At 39.0% G+C, this 22500-nt stretch overlaps 1 protein-coding gene across 4 annotated transcripts in view; it reads left to right on the top strand.

Annotated features, from left to right (window-relative positions):
• RIN2 (Ras and Rab interactor 2) overlaps positions 1–22500 on the top strand; it is a 491380-nt gene that overhangs the window by 65698 nt on the left and 403182 nt on the right. The window lies entirely within an intron of this gene.

Here is a 22500-nt window from a genome sequence, read left to right as displayed (position 1 = left end):
CACTCCCAAGTGGGGAATTCAAATAACTCTTTAAAAGATATGATTTACAATTTTGGCAAGAAATTATCATCTATTAAAAATATAAAAGTGGATAATGCGTACTTGAATAAGTGCATAAGTATTCAAGTTGTTCCAAAAGGCATAAGATTTTTTAAATTGCCTATGGGTTTGGTATTTAATGATCAAGTTAAATATGAATTTAACAATCTGTTTGATGAATTTGGGTTTAAATATATGAATCTGTTAATTCAACATAATGATGAAAAAATGTTAACCCTTATTCATGAAGTGGAAACAATTAACCAAAGCATATTACAACACAGTGACTTCAATTCTTGGAAGGAACTGTATAACAAACAATTCCATCTAGCAGATAAACAAGCTCAGAGCATTTTCAATAGAAAATATGGAAAGCTAGATAGGGACGTGGAAGTATACCGAGCAAAGAAAGCATATATTTGGCCACAAGAAAGGCAGTATAGAACAACAGATAGAAATTATGGTGAAAGGGAAATACGTGAGGAATACAAGGAAAATTTTCAAGGAGGCAGATTTCACCCCAATTTCAAGAAACATCAAAAGTATTACAATCAACCCAACAGGAAATTTTAGTTGATAAGACAGCCACAGAGACTGATATACATGAAAAAGAAAAAGAAGTATTGTTAGATATGGATATTCCATTGTTAGATGTTACTTTACCATGCTCTGGACAACCTATTCTATCAAATCATAAGACGATTATGAGTACATTCAATGGTTTTAATGTTTTTAATTATTCAGATTTTACCATTAAAGAATAATTTTATCAATTACTAGCTAAAGGCATGAAGTTTATTCCTAATTCAAGATTCAATCTGGTGGAAAGTATTAAAGACATCAAGTTATTTTGTAGGAAGGTGAACTTAGCCATGTTGTTCAATAGTGGTGAAGATGATAGACAATATGTAGAAGGTATTTTAAAGAAAAAAAGTTGTTATATAACAAACAGTAATCCCACAATTAGCAATTACGAAAATCTGGTTTGCAATGACATTTATAGGTTCAAGAAACAAGTTATAAGAAATACCCAACAGTCTTATTTGCCTATGGACAACCTAAGCACTGGAGAAAGAGAATGTTTAAACGAGTTGATTAAAAATCCTGACATTAGAATAATGAAACCAGATAAAGGGGGAGGAGTGGCTATTTTTTCGAATCATGATTACAAAGCTGCTATTCAAAAAATTCTATACGAATCAGGTAATTATGAAGTGATATCTATGAATCAAGTGCATATTGGATATAGACGCATAGATTCATTTATTGAAGAATATTTGTTAGACAACAGAATTACCAAGGAGGATTATGATTTTATTCGTACAGAATTTCCGACATTGGCTCATATAGTGGGAATTCCCAAGATTCATAAATCAATATCTAATCCACCCTTCAGACCTATAATTTCTGGGTCTAAATCCAAAACTTTTAATATAGGACATACTATAGATAGATGGGTCAAACATATTTACAACAATATCCCACATCTAATTATTGACTCCTGGGATTTTTTGGGTAAACTAACACCTTTGGTGTGTAAATCAGAATATATTTTTGTCACGATAGATGTTTGTGACTTGTTTTCTAGTATTCCTAAAGAAGAAGGTTTAGACTACTTTTGTAATAGTTTGAGGAACTATTCTAATTTAAGTTGGGATAGAATTGTACTAATCCTAGATATGATGTCATTGGTACTAGACCACAATTATATATTTTTTGAAGGTGAAGTTTTTAGACAGAACACAGGAGTGGCTATGGGTGCGTCATGCGCACCCATTTTTGCTAATTTAGTCATGTTAGACTGGGAGACTAAGTATGTTTTCAACAGTAGTTACAAAGCTAATATAAGTTTCTATGCAATATATTTAGATGATATTTTTGTTTTATGGAAAGGTGATAAGGAAGACATAGTCAAATTTATAGAGTATATTAATACTACCACAGAGTTTTTAAATTTTACTTACAATGTAAGTGATAGTGGTATATCATATTTGGATACTTACATCTATAAGACAGTAGATGGATATGCATCCAAAGTTCACAGAAAGACAACTTTCTCAAATGACTACGTATTCTTTACTAGCAATCATCCCCTACATATTTTCAAAAATATAGTAAAAGGCCAATGTATTAGGGGAGCTAGGATGTCATCCAAGATAGTAGAGATGGAGAATGAAATGAAATACATTTATCAATTATTTAAGAATAGGGGTTATCCGAAAGAATTATTGGACGACACCATTAATTATGTTAGCTCCCAGTGGGATTTAAAATACATACCTTTGTTGGGTAAATATGATAGTTTACACAAAACACAAACAAAAAATAAATTTAGAGAAGGTAGAGTGTGTGTTTTAACTTATTCTCCCTTCGTCAATTGTATCAAGGACATAGTGAATAGATATTGGGATATAATAACTGTTACAGATGGTAGTAGAGAAAAGTTGGGTCAGTATCCGATTATAGTGTATAAGACAGCACCAAATATTAAGAAACTATTAGAGAGGACAGAAAATCATGAAGATAAAATGAAGGATATACAAACATACACTAAGAAATGTGGATACTGCAAACAATGTAAATATATTAATACCTCATCTCATATCATACTGGAAGATGTGAATCATACCAAAATTAAGAGTAAAGGAGGGTTTTGTTACACTAAACAAGTGGTGTATTTAGCTAAATGTAATCTATGCCCCGCTTTCTATATTGGAAAAACAGAGAGGCAATTGAAGAAGCGAATATACGAACACTATTATAAGATCAAAACAAAGGACCCTAAGAATGCTTTATGTAGACACATCAAAGATGTAGGTGAACAACATGTTTTTACTTTCACTATAATAGATCAAGAATTTACAGAAAACGAAACTTCCGACTCTCCACGTTACTTAAAACTTTTTTATTAATTGAAACAGACAAAACGGTAAGCGCTTTCACGTATACTACTATACGCTTCTTCAGACAATTTAATATGAAAAACAACTGCTTATTTATAAGGAGGCATAGCCCAAGATAATTCAATAAAATTATTCAATTAATCAATTAACTGTGATTTTAATCATAGTGACCCATTCCAGATGAAGTTCTCTTAAAGTTATCATGCTGACTAGATTCAAAGCATTCATTTAGCCGAACAATATGCATAAGATGATAAAAATTTTTTTATAAAACAGTGGTTTAAAGTTAAAGGCATATTCATTTACAATAAAATACATTTATAAAATCATGTTTATCGTATTTGGCTAATCACCAAAAACTTTTCATGAAATCATTTCTAATGCATTAATATTAAGAAATAAAGTGCAATTTATGGTAGTAAACTTATAAATATATAAATATAAATATATAAATATATATAAATAAATAAATATGGACATATAAATATATACATATAGTTATGAAATAGTGAATAAATATGCATTCAAGAAATATAATATATAAAAATATATAAAGATAGATTAATTTTATATCATGAACACATGGAAAGTGTATATGTACTCAGTCAAAAAAGGACTTTGGAATGTTAATATCCGAAACATCAGTGGCATCTAACTATATTATGAGTGTAAAAAGTTCAGTTCCATATCTAACTATATTGATAAAGCTTTAAAAATAAACATCTAAAAATCTGTCTTAAAATCAGAGAACTTAATACCATCTAAGAAAATGAGACGGCTAATATATACTATAACCTTGAATATTTTAAATAAATAGCAGATAGGATATATAACCAAGTGTAAATAGATCTAGATAGGCATCTAAATAGCTCTATTATCTTCGGTTATTAAGGAAAGGTTTTATTGTGATGTAATTATTTAAACCTGGATGACAGTGACCTCTAAGCTTGAAAATCCAACGTAATTCAGTCAACTCAAGCAAATTTATATAATCACCTCCCCTGTCCGTGATCCCCACTATCTGCAACACTCTGAAAACAAAAAAATGTGATGGATTACATATTACATGTTTGGCTAAGGCATTTAATTCATTTTTCTTTTTTATGTCGTATTGATGGTTGTATATTCTATTCTTGAGTTTCCGTTTAGTGAGTCCTACATAGAATGCATTACAGCATTCACATGTAGCCAAATAAATTAACCCTGTAGTGTCGCATGTGGCTCTAAATCTTGGTTTAAAACTATAATTAAACTCAGAATGTGAAAAAGTTTGATGTTTAGTAATAAACTTACAGTAATTACAATGTTGGCAGGGGTATGTTCCAAAAGAATCATTTAAAAGCTGTTGATCTTGCATTAGCTTAGGTGTTCTGTCACATAATAAAGATTTTAAATTTCTATTACTCCTGTAAACTATGTGTGGAGTGTTACCTACTATCTTCTTTGTAGGTTCATCTAATAATAAAACCTTCCAGTTATTAAATAATATTTTCTTGATATTCATAAAATCATTAGTATAAGTCGTGATAAAAGATACTTGGTCATTATAGTTATACCTATCATTTTTAAAAAAGGATGAACTATAGTTATAGTTTGTTTCTATTTGTGTCAAACTTTCAAATGGTAAAACTTCATTTCTGACTTCCATTACTAAATCAAGATCATACCCTCTTTCTAAAAACATTTCTACCATTTTATCAGCTTCCCTATCCAAATCTTCTTTATCCATGCAAGTCTTGCTTATCCTAGTAAATTGGCTTTTTAATATACCTTTAAATATATGGCGCGGATGCATGCTGTCATATTTCAAAATTGTATTTCTCCAGCACTCTTTTTTAAACAATGTAGTTATTAATTTGCCTCTCCTGATGTTTAAGCTGACATCCAGGAAATTTACAGAAGAATATGAGGTTTCAACTGAAAACCTAAGGAATGTGGTGGTAGTCTCTAAATAATCTTTAAAATTATAAAATTCCTCAGCTGAGCCATCCCACACAATTAATATATCATCTACAAACCGTTTATAAATCAAAACTTTTTGGAATAGAATGTGTTTGAAGACAAAATTCGTCTCCCAATGATGCACAACTAAGTTAGCATATGTGTTTGCACAGGGGGTCCCCATGGCCACACCACAAGTTTGTAAAAAGAGGTGACCCCCAAATGCAAACACATTGTTGCTAAGTACTAAGTCCAGTAGTTGGCATACTAGAATATTGGTGTTTCCACTTGTAGTCTGATTATATTGTAATAATTCACGTATAGCATCTATCCCAATGTCATTTGGGATTGATGTAAAAAGACTTTGTACATCCATTGTAATTAAAAGATGTTTATTTTGATTAAATTCAATATTCAAAGATTGTAGATATTCAATAAGCTGGTATGTATCTTTAAGAATTGTGGGGATGGCTTCAACTAACGGTCTTAAGGTTTTTTCTAAATAGTTAGATATGTTCTCTGTAATCCATTTTGCTCCTGACACTATCGGCCTCATTGGTGGGGGTGAAACTCCCTTATGCAGTTTCGGTAGTCCTTTGATTACAGGAACTACTGGGCTGTCAATGGAAAAATATTCATATAAACTATTTGATATTTGATAGCACATAAGCATATCATATAGGTCCGCTTGAACAGTTTTAATAATTTGGTTCAATTTCATACTATCAATTAAAAAATACGTAGTGTCGGCTTTCAACATATCATTCATTAATGTATTATAGTCAGCAACATCAAATACGGCTATGCCTCCACCTTTATCTACTGGCCTAAAAACTAATGAATAATCATGGCTAAAATTAGATAACGATTTCATATTATCACTTGTCATATTATAAAACATACATTTCTTCCTTCCATTATAAACATAGTCATAGAACTCAGTTTCACATAACTTAATAAAAGAGTCTATATGCGCTGGCATAACTGGTGTAAACGAACTCTTCTTCCTATAAATGGGAATGCTAGCTGCAGTATTAGCGACATTACTGTCTTCTTTGGTGTAAAACAGTTTCAAGCAGACTGAGCGTGCGAAGAGACGCAAGTCAATTAAAATGTCTGATAATTTGCTTCCCCGAGAGGGAATGAAAGAGAGGCCTTTGTTTAACAATTCTATGTCACTGTTATTCAAAACGTAACTAGATAAATTAAAGTAAAGTGCTCTTACTGCCTCATTCTTCTGGTTTGGTATGTATTCATTTCGCCTGATAGCTTTCTTTTTCTGCTTTCCCAGCTGTTCCTTCTTCCTTTCACGAATGACGACTTTCATATCGGTAAAGGTAAAAAAGGAGCATTGTCGTCGCGTCTTTTACTAATAGCTCCTGTATTATATTGTAACAATTTGGCTGCTTTGTTTGCTTCCTGGTTTGGAAGCGGCGTGGACATTACTCCTGTAGCAGTTACTGAAGCAAAAGTCTCTGGCGGCGTAGTGAATGTTTCTGCTGACGTATCTTTGTCAGCACTAGATGCATTTGTCTATGGACCAATAGAAGTAGATACTGTGGACGCTGTCAGCGTGCGGTCCAAGGGCGCTGGATTCAAAGCAGAATACTCTCCTACGGGTTGATTATCTAGTCTCCTTGGCCAAACAAAAACACAGCTTGTAGAGAAATCTCTAAAGTCTCGTTGAAGCTTCTTAAGCTTAATTTGTTGAAGCTTCGTAGCATAGATGTTAACTTGATTATACATGTTTTCAAGTTTAGTTACACAAAAAGGATCAAGAAAATTCTTTTTGAGTTCAGAATTAATGTCATTGACTTTAGATATTAGATCCTTCTCAAGCGGCTCAAAATATTCAATTAAGAGCTGCATGTGTTTATAGCTGGCTTCTATATTAATGTCTTGCCATTTTTTTAAAAGTATAGGGTGCGTTTCTCCGTAGGTTGGCATTACTAGAATACGCATCCCTCTCGGAATCAGTTTGTAATGTAGACACGCCTCTAGGTGTTTACGTTGCCATATTAGTCTTTGTAGCTTGTACAGCTCATTTTCAAGTATTTTCATATTAGAGTTAAAGAGTTCAATATTATCAATATTAGTGTCTGTCATATTTGTAACTGGAATATTTAAGTCCAGAGCCAATAAAGGGTTTGACTTACACGAAGTAATTGCAGTCCATTGTTGTTCATTATTTAAACGCCTCGGTTCCGGGTTATAATCCAGTTCAAGTTCCATTTTAGCTCGAACGTGTGCAGTGGAGATCCCAAAAAATACCAAACAGAAGAAAATATAAAATACGGATCTCTGAACCGCTAAAGAGCCAGTAGTTAAATCCAAGAATATAATTACAGAAAACGAAACTTCCGACTCTCCACGTTACTTAAAACTTTTTTATTAATTGAAACAGACAAAACGGTAAGCGCTTTCACGTATACTACTATACGCTTCTTCAGACAATTTAATATGAAAAACAACTGCTTATTTATAAGGAGGCATAGCCCAAGATAATTCAATAAAATTATTCAATTAATCAATTAACTGTGATTTTAATCATAGTGACCCATTCCAGATGAAGTTCTCTTAAAGTTATAATGCTGACTAGATTCAAAGCATTCATTTAGCCGAACAATATGCATAAGATGATAAAAAAATTTTTTATAAAACAGTGGTTTAAAGTTAAAGGCATATTCATTTACAATAAAATACATTTATAAAATCATGTTTATCGTATTTGGCTAATCACCAAAAACTTTTCATGAAATCATTTCTAATGCATTAATATTAAGAAATAAAGTGCAATTTATGGTAGTAAACTTATAAATATATAAATATAAATATATAAATATATATAAATAAATAAATATGGACATATAAATATATAAATATAGTCATGAAATAGTGAATAAATATGCATTCAAGAAATATAATATATAAAAATATATAAAGATAGATTAATTTTATATCATGAACACATGGAAAGTGTATATGTACTCAGTCAAAAAAGGACTTTGGAATGTTAATATCCGAAACATCAGTGGCATCTAACTATATTATGAGTGTAAAAAGTTCAGTTCCATATCTAACTATATTGATAAAGCTTTAAAAATAAACATCTAAAAATCTGTCTTAAAATCAGAGAACTTAATACCATCTAAGAAAATGAGACGGCTAATATATACTATAACCTTGAATATTTTAAAATATGAATAGAATGCTTTATATAGACACATCAAAGATGTAGGTGAACAACATGTTTTTACTTTCACTATTATAGATCAAGAATTTAGTAATCCTTTAGGGGGAGATTGGAAAACAAAACTAGCATGTAGGGAGAGTAAGTGGCAGATCTTGGTAGATGCCACTAGAACCCCAGGATTAAATGATTTTATTAGCATCAAACCATTCCTTAAAATGTGATGTATTTTTATATATATATAATTTATACTAGAACATGTGTACAGTATTTTTATTCATATATTATTGTGGTAAATATTTATTAGTACATACTTACTGTTTATATTCACATATGAAATCAGCTCATGACTTTTTTGATAATTGATATTCATAGGCAATATATGTTTACAATGAATTTATCATAAATTATTCATAAAATATTTATTGGTTATATACATATTAGTATTTTTAAATATTTATATATTATTTATAAAATATGTACTATGCTTCATATTAGGGAGAACAGAGATTTTGAATATCCATTGCATTAATTTATAAATCATGTATTAATACATCAAACAGTACAGCATATAGAATACGCTGTTTTACATATACAGTGATGTGCCTTTAAGTACTTGTTTAAGTTTGGCGCCAAATATTGTTTAAATTGAACAGATAGTAGCACTGAAATATGTTCTGATGAAGTCTGCAATCGGCAGATGAAAGCGCTTAACATCGGAGTGTTTACTTTCAGTGAGGATCGTTATTACTTTTTATTTGGACTTTGTGATTGTGGTGCATACAGTTGTGTTTTTGTCGTGCTTATCTTATTAAAGACTTCAACGGAGGAACCGCGTCTGCCTTTATTGCTGTTTTCCAGTCTAGTTGGCTTTTTGTTCGTGAGTTTTTGGACTTGCTTTTTTGATTCCATGTATGTGTGTATGCATGTGTGTATGTATACGTAGATATATGTATGCACTCTGATTCCTCACATCTCTGTTGAAACTTTCTTCCCCACCCCACCCCCTTCATTTTTGTTTCTATTGCTTGTCTGTTGTTAACTCAAGGTTCCCTTAATTTGAACTGTTAATAGCAGTAGTCTGCATTTAAAGTGGAACCTGTGTGTTGAGAGACAGCCTTACAAGACTATCTGCAAATACATAGAGCTGAGTATATTTTTCTGTATTATTCTGTATTATAGAGTTAAATTGTTGCTTAGATATCTGTTGTCTTAGTGTTCTGCAAATATACAGAGATCGGTATATATTTTTTTGGTTTTATAATTTGCACTCTGATTCCTCACATCTCTGTTGAAACTTTTCCGCACCCCCCCCTCCCTGTTCTTGGTTGTAGTTTAAATTTGGTGGCTTTTGCAGTGCCCGCCCCACTGTAGATTTGATCTAGGACACTCCCATAAACAAACTATACAATAGAAGGAGGAAGCTACTAAATGATAGAGCAAAATCCCAAAAAGGGAAGGCATCACTGATCAGTATTAGCAAAAAACTACGGGCACACATAAAATTGTCTAAGGCCAGCTTCGAGAGAAAAATTGCACAGGACACTAAGGATAATCACAAGGCTTTCTTTACTTATGTTAGGAACCTGGGTGGTAATTCCCAGATATGCTCAGAATTAGTCCAAAATGACAAAAAATACACCGAACCCACAAGACATTGCCAACATCCTAGCTGACAGGTTCAGCGCAAACCCCCACCAAAAGGGCAAATATCTATCCCAGCAGAGTGCTGCCCCCCTGACATCTCAGATGCTCAGGTAAGAGCCGCCCTCTCCAAAGCAAAAAACACAGCATCAATGGGACCAGATGGTGTCCCGGCTCGTCCTACATGAACTCCAAGAAGAGCTAAACCCAAACATAAAACTACTGTTCAATCTCGGCCTTACTACAGGATATGTGCCCAAAGAGTGGCGTACAGCAACAGTGGTCCCTCTCCATAAAGGTGGTGCCTCAACGGATCCTGGAAACTATCGCCCCATAAGCCTGACTAGCTTGGTCTGCAAAGCTATGGAAAGGATCATCATGGACCTCATAAATAAAGATATTGGGGACCTACAAACACTGGATCCTACCCAGTTCGGCTTTGTTAAGGGCAGATCCTGCCTCTTAAACCTGGTTGATTTCTTTGAAACAGTCACCAAGGCCATTGGCGAGGGAAGGTGGTCCACACAGCCTACCTGGACCTCGCAAAAGCCTTCGATAAAATACCCCACTCGGGCATTATAGTTAAGCTCACCAGCTTAAATATAAACCCCTATGTCACTAGATGGATTGCAAACTGGCTCAAGGACAGAACCCACATGGTTAGAATTGCTGGAGCCATGTCAGACTCCAAACCAGTTACAAGTGGTGTCCCACAAGGCTCAGTCCTGGGACCTCTCTTGTTCGGTATATATTTCTCGGAGGTACAGGCCAACACGGAAGGACTGTGGCTGACCAAGTTCGCAGATGACTGCAAACTGGGCGCCATAATCGACTCTCCAGCCGACACAAGCATCCTCCAAAAGGGCCTCATAGAAACAGACAACTGGTGCCAGAGCCATGGCCTCAAGCTAAATGCCAAAAGTGTATAGTCATCCCCTTTGGCAAAACAAAGTGCCCACAAATTACCACATAGGTGGTAATCCATTAAGTACAGAAGGCGTAATTAGGGACCTGGGGACCCAAGTTGATAGCAATCTCTCATTTGACAACCACGTGGCCAAAGTGGTTAGAAAAACATTTTATATAGCCCACCTAATCATGAAGGGATTCACATCTAGATCAGGGGAGGTCATCGTGCCTCTTTACTCATCCCTCATCAGGCCCATAATTGAGTACAATGCCCCTTTTGGGATGTACCTTACCAGACACCTGCAGCAACTGGAAAGACCCCAAAAGTACCTCACCAAGAGGATCAAAGGGCTCAAGCAGATGCCATATGCTGCCCGGTTAAAGAAACTCCAGCTCTACTCAGTGGCATTCCGCCTGTTCAGAGGTGATCTGTGCCTGACGTATAAAGCCATGTCCAACCCGGAATTAATGGACATGCTGCACCTCAGAAAATCCAAATCCCATCGAGCTACGCGTTCGAGAGACTTGAACCTCAGCACTGAAATAAATAGGACATGCTAGAGGGACAGATTCATAACCCAGAGGCTCCCTTCACTCTGGAATAAAATCCCAGTCCAGGTTAGGCAGAGTCCCTCATTGACTCTCTTCAAGAGGAATCTTGATGAGTGGATGGGAGATCGTAGGTTTACCCCGGGTATCACTTCTGTGTCACTGTTAGACAGAGGCACAGTATACTAACCTCGAAAAAGGGCATAGCAAAATAAATTTAAAATGGGTGACGAAAGCCAATCACATTCTGGCTAGGCTTATAAATGCCCTAGGGCAGATAGCCTAGTATGAACCTATGAACCTATGAACCCCCAGTCCCATCTCTTTACCGCATTCTACCTAATAAACCCTTTCTGCACTTGCTTTTAGTCCTTTTTAATTTAATTACATTTTTTCAAACTGTGTGTGGACTAATATTGCTACATACTCAAGTGTGCCAGCTTGAACTACATGTGAATTGTTTTTACTACTGTTTTTGCTACTTTTCTGAAAAAAAAAAAAAAGAAATTGTATGCCTGTTTCCTACCTTTCCTGTAATTAGTGTTTCAGATACAGATTTGCTGTATCCAGGACTATTTGTAAGCTTCTGAGCCCCCAAGCCTTTCTGTGTTGGAGGGAAGCCTTCTAGCTTATCAGTGGGAGTGGTAAGCACTAGGTAACCTGTCTACCACATAAGGAGTGGTTCTGGCCCAGAATCTGTAGTTATTGGCCATTTGGGCGGTCTTCCATCTCTCTCAACTTCCTGATTTGAAGGCCTGCATTTGCACTTGTTTCTGTCCTGTAACTCCTGGGCCCATCTCATTTGCTCACTCAAAAAAAAAAATATCTGCTTTTACTGTATTTGTGTTTCTTCCTACTTTATTTTGCTTTTGCGTCATCTTAAAAGTACTCAATTGTATTTATTACTGCTTGGTGTAACTCATTCTAAGCCTTTTAGTTTAAGCACTTGGGCTTCAGACCAGTTGTTTTACATTAGGAAGGTTTGTGGCCTGCACTGTGGTGGCAGGATAGGTAGCTTACATCCTTCTAAGTTGGGAACTGCTGATTGAGGGCTCAGTGTCTGTTATTCTAAAAGTGTATTAATTCTGGTTTAAGCACTTGGGCTTTAGGCCAGTTGTTTTGCATTAAGAAGGCTTGTGGTCTGCACTGTAGTGGCAGAACAGGTAGCTTACATTCTTCTAAGTTGGGAACTGCTGATTTAGGGCTCAGTGTCTGTTATTCTAAAAGTGTATTAATTCTGGTTTAAGCACTTGGGCTTCAGGCCAGTTATTTTACATTAAAAGGGTTCGTGGTGTGCACTCTTGTGGGAGGAGAGGCTGGACTCTGCCCTTCTGAGCTGGGAATTTCTGGTTAAAGGCTTATAGTGCCTGCGTATTTGAACTGCTTCTTACTGAAATTGGTGCACCTTGTTTGCTGTAGCATAGACTAGATCCAGGCCTGCTGAATCTAGCTTTGTTTGTATAACTTGAGCACTAATCCAGGCATTCTTTAAAGTAGTCAGTTGTATTTATTACTGCTTGGTAGTAACTTGATTAAAGTGTAGCTATCATTCTAAGTCTTTTGGATTAAACACTTGGGCTTCAGACCATCTGTTTTACATTAGGAAAGTTTGTGGCCTGCACTGTGGTGGCAGGACAGGTAGCTTACATCCTAAGTTGTGAACTGCTGATTGAGGGCTCAGTGTCTGTTATTCTAAAAGTGTATTAGTTCTGGTTTAAGCACTTGGGCTTCAGGCCAGTTATTTTACATTAAGAAGGTTCGTGGTCTGCACTCTTGTGGGAGGAGAGGCTGGACTCTGCCCTTCTGAGCTGGGAATTTGTGGTTAAAGGCTTATAGTGCCTGCATATTTGAACTGTTTCTTACTGAAATTGGTACACCTTGTTTGCTGTAGCATAGACTAGATCCAGGCCTGCTGAATCTAGCTTTATTTGTATGCTTGTTGTTTGTTTGCTAGTTATTTCCCTGAAATGCTAATTCCACCTAAAACGTGGCTTTTCAGTGCTTCTGTGGATCCCTAGTGATATCTCCATAACTTACTATACTTATTTCCTTGTTTCACTTGAAAGAAAGTTACTGTTTGTCGTTTTTGCATTTAAGTTACCTGTAACACATTGCATTTAAGTTACCTGGCACTTGCTCACTAAAGCAATTATATAAGTCATCACTAAAATATTAAAAGCACTACACCTTCACAAACTCCCCTTGAGTACCTCGTTCCCCATTGGCCCTTTTTTTTCAATTATAAAGGAATTCCCAATACTATTCTAGCATGTCCAAAGGTCAGTTGTCAATCTCCTTTCCGGTCTAGCTGGTGAATCTGGGAATCTTGAGACAATGTTACAACTGCCTCATGTACACAGACAACCCTCTCCTCCACCCAACAAATTCCAACACATGTGAGAGATGCAACCATATAGCCATACTGGAGGCTAAGCTCTCTCAACTCAGTACTGGCGAAACCAGTCAGGAGGAGAAGGAAACCACACTCACTACAATTCCAGTCTCACATAGACCTACCATGACAGCAAACCAAACACATAAACACACAAAAACATACTCGGAGGCTCTAAATAAAAATCTGCCTAAGCAGCTGAGACCTCCAAAGCAGACACCCAAGCAACCGCTACCCCAAAACAAAACACGTGCAACACATAGCTCACAAAGCCAGTGTGCCACAGTCACAGCCCTTAAGGCTAAACAACACAACTGATACACTTGTAATAGGTGACTCTATCGTCAGGCACACTGACGTCCCGCTCACCAGGCTGAACAAGGAGAAGGTCACTGTGAGCTGCCTGTCGGGCGCTAGGATCCGCCACATAACACAAGCACTCAGGTCACTCCAAGGCAAGTAGAAATATGACTAAGTCATTGTCCATGCTGGTGTGAATAACCTGAGACGTACCTCCCTGGACTACTTGAAAAGAGACATAGAGGAGCTCTCTGAGCATGTAGCCCAGGCCAGTATGACCCTGACCTTGAGTAGCATGTTACCCTCACCAAGAATGATGCCACAATATGAAGACAAGATGATCAATTTCAACAATTGGGTTAAGTATTGGTGTCATTCAAAGGGGATCCAATGCCTGTCAGCCTGGGATGACATGCTCGACAAGCCACGATGCTTCGCTAGGGACAGCTTGCACCTGTCACCCCTGGGCTTTCGGATATTGGCAAAGGCTCTTGCTACCCCCATAGTGCCTTTTTTAGGCAAGGCTCAAAAGACAAACCCACCTCCATAGGTATCACAAGGGATAAGAAACTAAGAGTAATGCTACTCAACGCCAGAAGTCTAAACCTCAAGATGCACGCACTCAAAACTCTCCTTAGCATGGACAACATTGATATCTGTGCAGTAACAGAAACCTGGTTCAAGGCTCCAGTGAGCACCCCAGCACTACCAGGTAATACCTCATACCATGCTTTTCAGCCCCAAAACCTGGACCGAACCACAAAAGGAGGGGGAGTATCAATATTCGTCAAAGATACCCACACCTCCAGGTTGGTGGCACAGCACGAAGCATCAGAGACTATCCATGTGCAACTAACAGTGGACAAAACTGCCTTCCAGTTTATAGCCTGCTACAGACCACCCTCCCAAACCCAGGAACCCCACTCGGCCTTCCTGAGAACACTGGAAAATATGAAGGTCTCTCCAAACACCATTATATTGGGCGACTTCAACTACCCAAACATAGACTGAGAGCATTACTCTAGCTCCAACACCCTAGCCCAAAGGTTCCTAGAATTTATAAACTCAAATGCTATGGAACAACTTGTTACCACTCCCACAAGAGGGGAAAACATACTGGACCTGATCATCACCAACATGGGGACTCTATGCTCCAGACCAGAAGTGTATCCCTCACTGGTAAGATCAGACCATAAACTAATCTCACTGGATATTCACATCCCGACTCCACCCCCTGCCCTGAAAACCACAGTGAAAAACTTCTCTAAAGCAAATTTCACACTCCTCAAAACCGAGGTGGAATCTTTCAAAGCCCCAGGCCTGTGGAAAATATGGCCCAGACCGCAGAATCCTTTATAAACGCATTCTATGAACACCTTCAGGAATGCATGGATCATGCAATCCCAAATAAAACCAAGACCCAATCCTCCAAAGGCAGACGTCCTGTCTGGTGGACCCCAGCCATAAACAAACTATACAATAGAAGGAGGAAGCTACTACATGATAGAGCAAAATCCCAAAAAGGGAAGGCATCTCTGATCAGTATTAGCAAAAAACTACGGGCACTGATAAAATCGTCTAAGGCCAGCTTCGAGAGAAAAATTGCACAGGACACTAAGGATAATCACAAGGCTTTCTTTAGTTATGTTAGGAATGTGGGTGGTAATTCCCAGATATGCTCAGAATAAGTCCAAAATGACAAAAAATACACCGAACCCACAGACATTGCCAACATCCTAGCTGACAGGTTCAGCACAAACCCTCCCCCCCTCCCCACCAAAAGGGCAAATATCACTCCCAGCAGAGTGCTGCCCCCCTGACATCTCAGATGCTCAGGTAAGAGCTGCCCTCTCCAAAGCAAAAAACACAGCATCAATGGGGCCAGACAGTGTCCCGGGCTGCGTCCTACATGAACTCCAAGAAGAGCTAAACCCAAACATAAAACTACTGTTCAATCTCAGCCTTACTACAGGATATGTACCCAAAGAGTGGTGTACAGCAACAGTGGTCCCTCTCCACAAAGGTGGTGCCTCAACAGATCCTGGAAACTATCACCCCATAAGCCTGACTAGCTTTGTCTGCAAAGCTATGGAAAGGATCATCATGCACCTCATAAATAAAGATATTGGAGACCTACAGACACTGGATCCTACCCAGTTCGGCTTTAAGGGCAGATCCTGCCTCTTAAACCTGGTTGATTTCTTTGAAACAGTCACCAAGGCCATTGACGAGGGGAAGGTGGTCCACACAGCCTACCTGGACCTCGCAAAAGCCTTCGATACAATACCCCACTCGGGCATTATAGATAAGCTTACCAGCTTAAATATAAACCCCTATATCACTAGATGGGTTGCAAACTTGCTCAAGGACAGAACCCACATGGTTAGAATTGCTGGAGCCATGTCAGACTCCAAACCAGTTACAAGTGGTGCCCCACAAGGGTCAGTCCTGGGACCTCTCTTGTTCGGTATATATTTCTCGGAGGTACAGGCCAACACGGAAGGACTATGGCTGACCAAGTTCGCAGATGACTGCAAACTGGGCGCCATAATCGACTCTCCAGCCGACACAAGCATCCTCCAAAAGGGCCTCATAGAAACAGACAACTGGTGCCAGAGCCATGGCCTCAAGCTAAATGCCAAAAAGTGTATAGTCATCCCCTTTGGCAAAAACAAAGTTCCCACAAATTACCACATAGGTGGTAATCCATTAAGTGCAGAAGAAGTAATTAGGGACCTGGGGACCCAAGTTGATAGCAATCTCTCATTTGACAACCACATGGCCAAAGTGGTTAGAAAAACATTTTATATAGCCCACCTAATCATGAAGGGATTCACATCTAGATCAGGGGCGGTCATCGTGCCTCTTTACTCATCCCTCATCAGGCCCATAATTGAGTACAATGCCCCTTTTGGGATGTACCTTACCAGACACCTGCAGCAACTGGAAAGACCCCAAAAGTACCTCATCAAGAGGATCAAAAGGCTCAAACAGATGCCATATGCTGCCCAGTTAAAGAAACTCCAGCTCTACTCAGTGGCATACCGCCTGCTCAGAGGCGATCTGTGCCTGACGTATAAAGCCATGTCCAACCCGGAACTAATGGACATGCTGCACCTCAGAAAATCCAAATCCCATCGAGCTACGCACTCGAGAGACTTGAACCTCAGCACTGAAATAAATAGGACATGCTGGAAGGACAGATTCATAACCCAGAGGCTCCCTTCACTCTGGAATAAAATCCCGGTCCAGGTTAGGCAGAGTCCCTCATTGACGCTCTTCAAGAGGAATCTTGATGAGTGGATGGGAGATCGTAGGTTTACCCCGGGTATCACTTCTGTGTCACTGTTAGACAGAGGCACAGTATACTAATCTCGAAAAAGGCATGCTTGGTTAAAAGGCTAAATTATTGGATGCACCTTTACAGCAAGACATTTTATTTGGTGTTAAGGCAGAAGAGGTATTAAAGAAAATGGAGGATAAGGCAAAATCTAGCAAAATTCATTTAAAATGGATGGCGAAAGCCAAACACACTCTGGCTGGGCTTATAAATGCCCTAGGGCAGATAGCCTAGTTTGAACCTATTATGAACCTATATACCTATTATGAACCTATATATATATATATATATATATATATATATATATATATATATGTGTGTATATATGTGTGTGTATATGTATGTATATATATATATATATATATATATATATATATATATATATATATATTTAAATAACTATATCTGTATATATATGTTTATCGTGTTTCACTGCTGCAGTCATTACACTTGGGTTATCCTGCCGTCAGGCGGGCCCGCAGTCGGCCAGAGTTCCAAAGTCTTGGTCCGGCGTCGGATGCTGTCACTTCCTCCCTGACGTCAGTGCAGCAGGGGTATGTAAGATGCAGCTGACGCCATTTTCTTCAGTCTTTCTTGCCGCGCGGTGCCCGAAGCAAAAGCAGTTCGCAAGTGCCGGTCGTCTGAATCCTGAGATATCAAATTCGATTTTCAGAACCGAAGTCTTCAATAAAGCTAAGTACCCCGTTGGGGAAACTTTTTCTTGCCTCAGACCAATGTCAGTAAAAGTTAATAGTTGTATTTCTTGTGGGAAGCAAATACCTCATAAGGATTTCCATTCTTACTGTATTCCATGCCTAGGCCCAGATCACAACTTCACTAGTTGTCGGTTTTGTGCTAGATTTAACAAGCGCACTATTAAATGTCGGTTTGATTTTGCTCGCCATTACTTTGGCCGAAGATTTAATTATACCATGCCGTTGGAGCAACCGACGACCGGAATACACAAAAAACGCAAAGACAAGGATAAGGACAGGCATCCGAGGCCAAAAACTGACGATGAAGCCTTTTCTAGGCCAGTCGCCGGTTCGCCAGTTCTCAGTGAGGCGCTTTCACAGCCCCTGACACCCGCAACCTCAGAGCCACAGGCCGCCTCCGACTCCCACGTGAAGATGTCTAGGCCTCTGGATACTCAAGGTGTTGGGCCTACGGAGACTAACCCTTCAGATGGGTCCGGAGCCGCTGAGCAGGCATCGGCTTCTGAGGGTGTTTTCAGACATTCACAGCTTACCATAAAAACTACAGCCAAGTCTAAAACTCCATTAAAGACAAAGAAGCAAGTACAGCATTCACCTGTACAGGCCTCCATGCCTAAAAAGCAGATGCTGAAAATGGCCGAAGACTTAATTACTCTGATCAGGGGTACCCATCCCCCTCTTGATAAAAGGCCTAGGCAGGATACAGACTATGATTCCTCTGACCAGGTTTCTATATCTTCAGATACCTCTTCAGACCAGGGATATTCTTTACCCCCTATGAGAACTCTGATGCTGAAGAATCAATTCCTTCAGCCTCTCCTCCTGAGGATTATTCTTTTGGGGAAACTTTACATACCATGAGGGAGCATTTCCATTGGGAGGGCCAGGATTACTCCAAAATCCAAGAAAAGGTTCAGAGACTTTCTTTTATTGCCTCAGCACAGGCCCCTTGCTATTCCGCCAGTGTTGGATATTGTGGATGATGTATTCTCTGAATCCAGTTTAAATCCTGATTCTTTACCCCCTGCTCCAGTCAAGCCAGACAGGTACTACAGAGTCCCTGACTCTCACAAATTTCTTTATAAAAACCCTGTTGCTGACCCAGAAACTGTTGCCCAGGGTCCCAAAGGGGTAAAGGCTTCCACGGCTAAAAATCCAGTTCCCTCTGACAGGGATTCTAGAGCATTAGACAGATGGGCGAAGAAAGTTTACACTTCTGCAACTTTAGCAGTGAGGGCTTTAAATTGCCAGTTTCACATGCTTAAATACCAACAATATTTAATGCCTCAGTTAAAACAGAAAATGATTACAAGTTCAGAACACCCTGATTATAAGGAAATGCAGGATTTATTGCATGCAGCTGAACAAGTGGGAAAACATACTCTGCAATGTGGTTTTGATTCATTAGAGGCTTCTTGCAGAGCAGCAGTTACAGGATTTGTGATTCGAAGGCATGCTTGGTTAAAAGAACAAAATTTACCAGATCATGTTAAGGCTAAATTATTGGATGCACCTTTACAGCAAGACATTTTATTTGGTGTTAAGGCAGAAAAGGTATTAAAGAAAATGAGGATAAGGCAAAATCTATGCAAACAGTGAAGGATTTCTTACAGGTACAGCCACCACAATTTAGCAGAAATTGGCCTACAAATAATTGGTCCTTTCCAGTGTCAGACAGGCCACAAAGAGGCAGATACAGACACCCAAGAGGCAGATCTCAGCCCAAGGTTCTTACAGACCACGACAGTGGGGTGCTTCAACCCCAAAAGGAGGCGAAGACAAGTCACAACCTTACAGAAAACAGTCCCAATGACTTCCCCCTTCAAATGCCAAGCACTTCCCATTTGGCAGCTCCCTTAGGGGGGAAATTAGTACTTTTTTCTCATAATTAATCACCCAAGACAAATGGGTTCTGAATATTGTGTCTCAAGGTTACAGGTTCCACTTTCACACTTTACCAAGGCTAAAAGGAATGCCAGACCTGCCACAAAATCAATGGGCAGAGGCACAAAAACTAATTACAGCCCTCATGGACATGAGAGCTATTCAAAAAGTGCCACAGCAAGAACAAGGACAAGGATTTTACTCAAGACTGTTCCTGGTCCTCAGAAAGGACAAAGCCTGGAGACCCATAGTAGATCTTTCTACACTAAATACTTACCTGGATGTTCCGAAATTCAAAATGTTGACACTACAGCAGCTACTTCCCATGCTGGCCAAGAAGGCTTGGCTTGTTACTTTGGACCTCAAAGAGGCATACCTGCATGTCCCTATCAAACAAAATTGCAGAAGATACCTCAGATTCATAGCTGGTTCAATGCACTACCAATTCTCTGCACTGCCCTTTGGCTTATCTACTGCGCCCAGGGTCTTCACAAAGTGCCTGGCACCAGTAATTGCATTTTGCAGACAAAAGGGAATTCAAATATATCCATACCTGGACGACTGCCTTATTCAAGCAGAGAGCAAGGACATTCTTCTAAAGCATCTGGTGTTACCTAGGGTATACAGTAAATGAAAAAAAGTCAAAACTAGTACCCTCACAAGACATAATATTCCTGGGTGCCAGCTTAAATACAACGGCCCAGATGGCTTATCTCACGCCAGACAAACAAGGACAGCTGACTCAGTATTTTCAATTGATGGCAACAAAGTCCCAACTCCCTGCAAGAAAAATTCTGCAGGCCTTGGGATTCATGGCATCCTGCATACTACTAATTCCATATGCCAGACTGCATATGAGGAAATTACAATGGTACCTAAAAAGTGTTTGGACTCAACACTCTCACAGTTTGGAAACAGTAGTACCACTAATTCCCTGCCTACAACAGGAGTTTCAATGGTGGGCACAGGCATGTCACCTCAACAAGGGTCAGCCTTTCACTCTACCCACAGCCAGGCAGACTTTAACAACAGATGCTTCGGATTACGCCTGGGGAGTACACATGGCAGGAAAATCAATCAAAAAGAGATGTTGGCTGTACAAAATGCCCTAACAGCTTTCAAGGACCTTCTGCATCCAGGACAATTATTATTAAAGACAGACAACACCACAGTAATGTGTACATAAACAAGCAAGGGGGCACTCATTCTTACCCCCTATGCAGACAAGCCATGACCTTGTGGAACACAACTCTAACTTATCAAGTTCATCTGCAAGCACAATTCCTGCCAGGAAAGAAAAATACTCTGGCAGATGACTTAAGCAGAAATGTCATGGATCCTCACCAGTGGAAACTAAATCCACAAGTCTTCAGCATGATAACGCAAAAATGGGGGTGCCCAGACATAGATCTTTTTGCCTCCCCACTGAATTGCCAACTACAAAAATTCTGCACAAGGACTTATCACACACAAGAATGGAAAGTGGATGCTCTTTCGTTCAGCTGGAAAAACCTAAAAGTTTATGCCTTCCCACCACTGCCTCTCCTTTCAAAGGTACTCCTAAATTCCAGACAAGAAAAACCACAGATGATCCTGATTGCTCCAGACCGGCCACGCCAGCAGTGGTACCCAATCTTAAAGAACTTAGCTCAAGGGCCACCATGGATTTTACCTCAAATTCCACACATTCTGACTCAACAAAACAATCAGATCCTGCACAGTCAGCTCAAAACCTTAAACCTGGCTGCATGGCAGATTCATTAGTCAAACAGACAACACCTCTCTCTAAAGCTGTTATGGATGTCATTTTGGAGGCTAGGAGGCCTAGCACCAGGAAATTGTATTCAGAAAAGTGGAAGAGATTCTGTGCCTGGAACCATGCTCAAAGCCTTGACCCTCTTGTCTCAAACATTCCTCAGATACTACAATACTTAACTGAGATGCTGGACAAAGGACTATCCTTCTCATCCATTAAGATCCACGCCTCTGCCATCTCGGCTCATTACAACACAGACCCTCCTATTTTCTCCCCCATTGCTAAAGCAGTACCTCAGAGGGGCTAAAAACATAAGACCGCCCCGGAGAGCACCAACACCTACTTGGGACCTCAATTTTGTCTTGGAAAAACTCACTTTACCTCCTTTTGAGCCAGCCAATTCAGCAGAATTAAAATATCTATCATGGAAAACTGCTCTGCTTCTGGTAATAACCTCAGCACGAAGAGTCTCAGAGTTACAGGCACTAATGGCAGTGGAGCCTTTCATCATTTTTCATCAAGACAGGGTTTCTTTAAGAACAAACCCTTCTTTTATGCCTAAGGTGGTATCCAGTGTGGCTCTTAACCAAACTATCCACTTGCCAACCTTTTATCCAAATCCCCAGAATAAAGGGGAGAGACGGCTGCATTCCTTGGACATAGACAATTACGTTTCTACTTGGACAAAACAAAAGCTTTCAGAAAAACTGAGCAATTGTTTGTAGCATATGCTGCAGGATCACAGGGAAAGGCTATTTCAAAGCAGACCATTTCAAAGTGGATAGGACACTGTATCCGGTTCTGCTACACACAGCATGGGAAACCTGTACCTAGTAACATTAGACCACATTCCACCAGGGCAACTGCCACTTCTATTGCCTACCTTAGAGGAGTACCTACCAAAGATATCTTGGAGGCTGCAACTTGGAGTTCAGTG

This window comes from Protopterus annectens, chromosome 1.part2 (assembly GCF_019279795.1).
Source record: "Protopterus annectens isolate FY-2018-M chromosome 1.part2, PAN1.0, whole genome shotgun sequence".
Taxonomy (NCBI): Eukaryota; Metazoa; Chordata; order Ceratodontiformes; family Protopteridae; genus Protopterus; species Protopterus annectens.
This window is presented reverse-complemented; position numbering and strand designations above follow the sequence as displayed.